We start from the raw sequence: 6,849 nt of genomic DNA on the forward strand, positions 1-6,849 counted from the left end.
TTCATAGCTTTTATGTTCACAAAATGTTTGTTTCAAATTAGCATCTTTAGTAATTTATACACATTTTATAGGTGTCTGGTAATAGGAACAATGAAGTCTGATGAATCTCTTAAGACAATTTCTGTTTGCACTGTTCAACAAAGCAGCAACTTTGGATAATTCTTCTGAAATACAGTCACTTATCAATTATATCTATTATAATTAGATAGTGAAAATTACATCAGTGTTCTTGAATGTTCCCTTCCAAGGTATCACTGTTGGATGACACCCATTTTCCTAATGAGGGTGCAATGTACAATAGGATTCAGGACCTGCTTGGCACAGTTATATATACACACCTACTATCTGCCTCTGTGTTTGTATAGAATCACAGGCAAATAATCAAATGGACCACATGAATACCAGAGGCAAGATATCTGCACCAAGTTTCAGAAAATAAGGTATATTCTAAGCTTACACTCGCTAGACTTGGAATTTTCATTGATTTATATTCCTTATAGTTACTGCTAATACAACACCTATTTGACTAAAAGCACATTTGAGGCCAACAGTTAGAAATCCAAAGTCTGTCAGAACTGACAAAACTCTGCCTATAAACAATATACTCAGTATTTTCAAGCTGCATTATAAAGCCAACTTTTGTGTTTCTAACATTAAATTTATAGTGACTATCCATAATGACTGTGCTGTGTTGAAGTGCCTCTCCCTTGTTCCAGCTGGATGTGAACACTTCCATGAAGATAATGTAATAGATCTCTGATCTGAACAAGGACATAAAAAGTTTTCAAACAGGTTAGAATTTATGATGAAAAACTAAATTATGATCATTGTTAAAATGTTTCCTGCACCTAGAAACTTTCCTGGGTATTTATAGACAATTATGCACGCTATATAATCTTGCAGAAATCAAGAAAAATATTTCAATTTGCAGGATTTTCTTTGAAGATTATTTTTCTTCGATTTTTAAGTGAGCAAACATTAAAATGTGCTCTGTATTGCCTATAACATATGTAATGTCAGTATCAATCGGTATCAATACATTTTAGCCCTAAGTAGGTGGAGTAGGTTTAGAATGCAACATGTAAAACCTGGGGAGGAAAAAGCCAGCCCAAAACCTTTGTCCCTTCCTAAAATCCCCATCTTGTTCATGCAGACCCAACACCTGAGGTATGTTAAAAGCCAAGTTCAGCTCACTGCAACTAAGTTACATGCTTATAGCAGGTTAAAATTTTCTACTAAAAGATCAAAAGAAAAAGGCAAGTCAGTAATTTCTGAGAAGTGTTTTCACATCCATTATATCTCGAATTGGTTTTCTTTTTTTTGCAGGACTAGTGTGGACCTTTTGCTGAATTTGAGGTTATCTGAATATCAATGTAGCATAACAGAGGTGACCTTTGTTGGCCAAATAAATTAGGTGTCCTGTTTTATCTCATATTTCTTGTGCTTATTGTGAAACAAATTTCTGATATTTGAACAAAATTTTCCTTACTTTAGCTCACTAAAAATATCAAAAAGTATGAATATTTGATGCCTGGAAGAAAACAAATGAAGGTAAAATTGTTCTGAGCAGGTAAAATAATGTTTTAATAATTGTATCAAGTTAAATTTAATAGTTCATGTCATAGGCAACCCCCCAGGCCAAATGGGAGAGCAGTGCATGTAAAGACATGTTACCACCCTGGAATTAAATATCAACAGATAATTATGTTTTTGTACTTTCTAATTGGAGAACTCAACATGTTTTTATTAATTAATGACATTTTTTTGTCATTAAAGTTAAGGAAGGGCACTTGGGAGGTAAAAACCAGTATGTTCCAGTAAAAGCCTTGAGTCTCTTCTCTCAAGCGTGTTAGTCTGTTGCACCCTGAAGATGCTTGTAGACATCTAAATATACAATTAATTAACCCCATTATAAGTATCATTTCTTCAGTAGATAATCTTTATTCTCTGTCTGATTGTTGGTTTTAGTTATTGATGAAGTAGGATACAGCAGGAAGTTTTGTTTGGCTGTTGTGTCTTACTGGTATTGGACTTTCTCTTCTGGTTTCCTAGTTAAGATCCTAGAACTGCAAGAACCACGTTAGTAATTTAAATTTCAACAAAATTTCTTGTACACCATGTACATGTGTGTTTCATAGGAAACGTTTATGCAGATTGAGAACTCCAACCTGAAATTTGAATAATCACTTACCTTGTTTTCCCTGAATGTATATACAAATAATGATATCTCCAATTTGTATCCTTCATGATAATAAGAGATATTAAATGTGTTCACCTCAATTAACATTTAGTGATGTGTAGAGTTTCATGTTTCCCAGCCAGTAAAATATCTATTGCAAATGCATTTTTTACCTTGTCTTTTAGATAAAGGTAGTGTAACTAATTTACAGATATGAAGTAAGGAATTCATTATGTATTGATATGAATGTTAATTTAAAAATCTGTAAAATATTTGCGTAGCTTAAAAAAACAGGAATTAAAATACAGAGATTCCATGGAGTTTGTAACCTATCTAAAAGAAGATAACAAAAATACTTCTAAGTTGCTGCGATTTGCATTGAAGGAATATTTTTGCTGTCTCACAACACTGCTGAATGTTGTTCTATTTCATTTTGACATTTAAAGTAATGACTGTGGAACATTCTAAAACTTTTTTTTTTAAAGCATCTGAGCAACAAGAGCTAACTTCTGACCATATTGTTCCATTAGTGTGAAAATGTGTGACTTTACAGTTCTTTTGTGATACAAGTACAGAATATCTTTTTTTAATCAAGATCTGCCATTGTAAAAGAAGTAAAAGAAGGTACAGATAAGTACACAAAAGTAGTGGAGAGAATTTCTTGGAAATCTCCAAGTAGTCATAGAATCCACAGTAATAGAACAAAACATTTTGTCAAGGACAAACATTATCAAATTGATCTCATTTTCTTCATTAGTGTGACCTGCTTGGTGTGTAAGTGGACAGCAGTGAATGTCATTTAACTTTAGGAGGGATTTTTGTTCTGTTCTGTTATGCTGCTGCAATAAACAGTTCCAGGAAATGGGATCTAAATTAAATCACAGTTGTAGGGTTGTAGAATTGGCTGAAACACTCAACTAAGCAGCAGTTATCAGGTTATCAAAGTGAGAGGGCATAGACTGGGATCTGCAGGAGTTACAGAACAGTTTGGGCTGGAAGGAGCCTTTAAAGATGATCTAGTTCCCTGCAATGAGCAGGGACACCTTTGACTCTAGATCAGGTTGCTCAGAGCCCTATCTAACATCCCCTTGAATTTTCCAGATATAGGGCATCCTGCACATCTCTGGGCAATCTGTTCCAGTGTTTTGCCACTCTGTAAAAGACTTTGTTCTTAATATCTAATCTAAACCTGCTCTCCCCTTCAGTTTAAAAGCATTACCCCCTGCATATCACAAAAGGTTCTGCTAAAAAATCCAAGTGTGGTAATGGTGTGTACAATGCGTTACATGTACTTTTTCCTGGAAAAGCACACAGAATGTGTTGCTGCTGCTTCTGCTGATTGTGTTTGTAAATGTGTTGGATGTCAGAAGAAAACATTATTTTATAAAATGTGGCTAACACCAAGTTTTAACAATCATGAGCTGGATTGTTCATAATTAAAAGGATGAATTTCAATGAAGAGAAGGACATAGTTGTATTTTCTTCTGATGATTCTAATAACCATTTTTTGTCTAGTAATGCTACAATTAGATGCCCCAAGAATGGACATACTTGCTGTAAAATTGTTACCTCAGAGCAATTTCAATAATGATTAACTTTTAAGCAAACCTTAAATAGGTTTGTTTCAAATTTAGTTCTTGCTAATCTACGCCATCAAGGACAAACAAATTCTGCAATATGAAGTAAGAACCCAAAAACCTCTTCTTACCTCATAGTTCTTCTCTGAGAATGTGCTCTCCCTTTGCTCTTGCTGGAAAACATAGAGAAAGGTGATACTACTGGGGTGGAGAGGGAAATTGTCCCATGTTTTATAACTATGTGCTGTAGCTAGCAGAGACCACATGGCCAGGTTTTGGAAGGTTTTTTTCTTTTTAATATGCTTTTGCAAGTTTCTTGCAAACTCCGTATTTCAAAAGATTTAGGAAGAATGCCGGTGATATTATATTTCCTGTTACAGGACAATTTTGTGACAGTTGTGCCTTCTCCTTCCATAGTAAATCAGGAAAGCAATGGATCTATGTGTGATTGTCTCAGTCAGCTAGAAACTGGGAGAACCATGATGGGTTTCTGCCACTCTCTTTCCCTGCTCCATGAAGGCCCGTGGATGTCCACTGGCTTAAGGAGTGCTCAGCAAAGGCAGATAATATTTTACCTCTGTGATGGATATTAAGAAACCACTAAAAATTCTTAAACTCCTGCCCCTTGCAATCAAAATCAGCTTAAACCAAACTACAGTTTCCCTTGTGCCTTTCAAGCTTCATTTCCTTTTATCATTCCTATTGCAGATAAAGACCTTGATAACACTGTTTTCTTCTGGCCAGTGTATTATCACAGGGCACTGGACTGCTCATGGTTATGGGAAAAATGAGATTGGAGCTAGAACACTTTTTAGACCAAAACCAGATTGCAGTTCATGATTTTTGGTTTATTTATTTATTTTACCTGTCATCTAGCTGTGTTATGGATGTTTGGAAAACTTTTACTTCATAACATTGCAGCACATACGCTGAACAAGACTCTGCTTTGCCACAGTCAAATTTCTGTCACTGAGGGCCAACTGGGAAACAGGAGGGAAGCCTAAATTTTGCCCAGATGTTACTTGTGTTTTGATGTCTTGGTTTATGTGTTTGTTCTATTCTGTGATCAGTGTACTAGAAAATCAAAAACATGTGAATCCAGTAGGAACAATACAGAAAAGGTCCTCAGTCTCCCCCTGGCCTTAACAGCATGAGAATGTAAAGTGGGTGTGCACCTTCATGTGGGAGTCTGGAACAAATCTGGAAGTTGGTTACAAAGGATTAGTTGCAGTCTTTGGAGCAGATTGTCTGTAAGATATCCTAAATTGCTCTCAATTTCATGTATTCAACTACTATGTAATTTACTAGAGGAAATGAGGATTTATAGATTATTTTTAAAGAAAACCCTCAAGACAAAAAGGATTTTTATCCTGGCATTATTTGGGATTTTCATGTAAGCACAGGTCAGGTTTTTTATTAAGGCCTTATAAACATAAATAGATTGCAAATTACTTGCAAATAAGAATGGACATGGTATATTAGCTTTAATGAGCTACAGAGCAACTTGTGAAACCACCCATTTCCTACTCTGTCAGTGCTGGATGTTCTCTGTAAAAGAAGAAAGAACCTCTATGCCTGAATTTGCTCTGTCAGATTTATTTAAGCCTCCTAGGGGGAGAAAAAGGATAGAGATTCTTTACATTTCAGATTTAACTTAAAAACTCACAGTGACCAAATTGTCATTATTCTGTGTGAAGATCACCCAAAGCAATACTGGTTGCAGGCAGTCCTCATGTTCAGCCAAGATGCTGCATCTTCATCCAAGAGGCTGAAAGGAACACACCTTTACCAGTTTAACCTATCTGGATATTAAATCCAGACTAAATTTTATTAAATTATTTACAGAATTCTGTGTTGCCCTCCTAGTGGTCTAGTGGATACACAAGTAACCATGGAGGTCAGCTTGGCTTTAGTTGAGCAAAACCTTGTTCTTTCCCATGGAAAAGCTGCAGCCCAAATTTCAGCTTGTTTTACATAGGAGTACCTCATCTGGATAACATTTTTAGGATGAGCTTTGTTTTAACATAGGAGAAAGATTTGTAGGATCTGAGCTGTCCTCTTTACACAAGTGCTGCAATCAGAAGTTAAGAGCTGTTTGAAAAGTGAACATGCAGAATATCAAACCCAGACTATTAAATACCCTTTTCTTGTTAAGACAGATTACTTAAGGTGGTTACCTGTCTTTTCACCAATGAATTCAACCAAATCCTCTAAAAAACTATGCTTCTGCTTGATACTGTGTCAGATTCTGTGTCAGATCTGCCTCTCCAAGGAAAAAAGTCTAGTGTAGCTGCAAGTTTAAATTGGCTCTCGAAGACTTGAACATGCCAGTTTCACCAGGTCTGTGAAAAGGTCCATTTCCTCTAACAATGCAGAATTAAGGTTTTAACACCTTACTAGCAATCAAGAGTGCTTTTTTCTCTGCCTTCTTGTGCCCAGTATCCTTTGTTATCAACTCTTTTTTTTAAAAGCTGTACAGACTTCCTTTGCTTATTAGTCTTGGTAGCTACTATCAGTCCCATTCTTCAGACTGGGTGTACTTCAGGTGTCCTCAGGGACCCCCTCCTAATTTCTTTTGCTGCACTCACTTAAAAAGTCACTTCTGAAACTGAACCATCAACAGTTACTCTGTCAGATACTGCCTATTTGTTTATACTTGCCCAGAAGAAGCTTTAAATTATTTATCAGTAAACTTAAGCCAAACGCTGAATCTTTGTAAATATTCACGTATTTTCATTATTTTATAAATAATTAGCTTATACCTACTTTATAGAAATATCTGGGCCACAATCATCAATGTTTATGAGGAAATAATTAAGACAGTGAAGAATTCAATAGATCTACGAAGGAAGAAAGGCCAAGGTTTTACATTTAGAGTAAGTATTGTCCAAGTTAAAATTAAGTTTTAATTATCTACGTACGTAGATGAACAAAACTAAGACACAGTGTAGAACACACGTGGTAGCCTCACTTCTGTACCCACACACAAATATACTCAAATTAATAATGTGATACATAATTTACAAGTTAATAAATGAATTCCCTCCCACTTCACCATGCTGCCCCATCTATTTTTGCTCCTAATGAAGATTA

This window comes from Sturnus vulgaris, chromosome 1, assembly GCF_052056855.1.
Source record: "Sturnus vulgaris isolate bStuVul1 chromosome 1, bStuVul1.hap1, whole genome shotgun sequence".
NCBI classification, from domain to species: Eukaryota; Metazoa; Chordata; class Aves; order Passeriformes; family Sturnidae; genus Sturnus; species Sturnus vulgaris.